This window comes from Microtus ochrogaster, unplaced genomic scaffold (assembly GCF_000317375.1).
Source record: "Microtus ochrogaster isolate Prairie Vole_2 unplaced genomic scaffold, MicOch1.0 UNK42, whole genome shotgun sequence".
Lineage (NCBI taxonomy): Eukaryota > Metazoa > Chordata > Mammalia > Rodentia > Cricetidae > Microtus > Microtus ochrogaster.
In genome coordinates, this window is record NW_004949140.1 from 1,135,494 (window position 1) to 1,136,328 (window position 835).

General features: G+C 43.4%; 1 protein-coding gene across 1 annotated transcript in view; it reads right to left on the reverse strand.

Moving 5' to 3' along the window:
* Positions 1–835, reverse strand: part of Il13ra1 (interleukin 13 receptor subunit alpha 1) — a 64,238-nt gene that overhangs the window by 21,523 nt on the left and 41,880 nt on the right. The gene's annotated exons all lie outside the window — the stretch shown is intronic.

Here is an 835-nt window from a genome sequence, read left to right on the forward strand (position 1 = left end):
GACAATGACTGTCCTTTCTTTTTTCTTCCTTCCTTTCTTTTTCTTCTTTCTTTTCTTGTTTCTTCTTTCTTTTCTTTTCTTTTTTTTGGGGGGGGGAATTTTCAAGGCAGGGTTTCTCTGTGTAGCCCTGGCTGTCCGGGAACTCACTTTGTAGACCAGGCCAGCCTTAAATTCACAGAGATCTGCCTGCCTGTGCCTCCCAAGTGCTGGGATTAAAGGCGTGCGCCACCACCGCCCGGCACCATTATGATTCTTAAAGAGTGCCTCCCCTATATGTCTAGTACCATATCAGGTGCTCTGACATATTTATCTCTGAGCTATTCTATATGTTCGACAATATTATTGCAGAACTATGCAGGGATAAGGTTCAGGCAGGCTTCAAACATAGAACTGTCCAATTCCAAACTTTGTTTTTCTACACCTAAAACATGGAAAGCTAATTATATATTTCTATGTTCAACACAAGGGCATGGGATTCTAGAAAGCATCATCAGGACCTAATATCCTTGTCTTAGGGAACTTCAAAAATGACCCTAAATGATTCCTGCCTCCCAGTATTCATACAATCCCCTGTCTAGACATGGGTTGCACTGATTGACTTTCTTCTAAATAACAAAACAGCACCAGTGGTGGTCTCTCATTTTCAAGATAAGTGATGACAGACCATAGTTTTTACAAGGCTGTTCTTGTAATGGTCTGTCCTATCCCTTTAAGAGACAAGCCCCTCCCACTACCTTCCCCAACCAAGGCAGGTGGATCTTCCTTCTGCTTCCAGTCTTAGCCCCTTCCTTTATGTCTCTCTCCCAAGAAGTAGCTGCTGCTGTGGCTCCTCTTC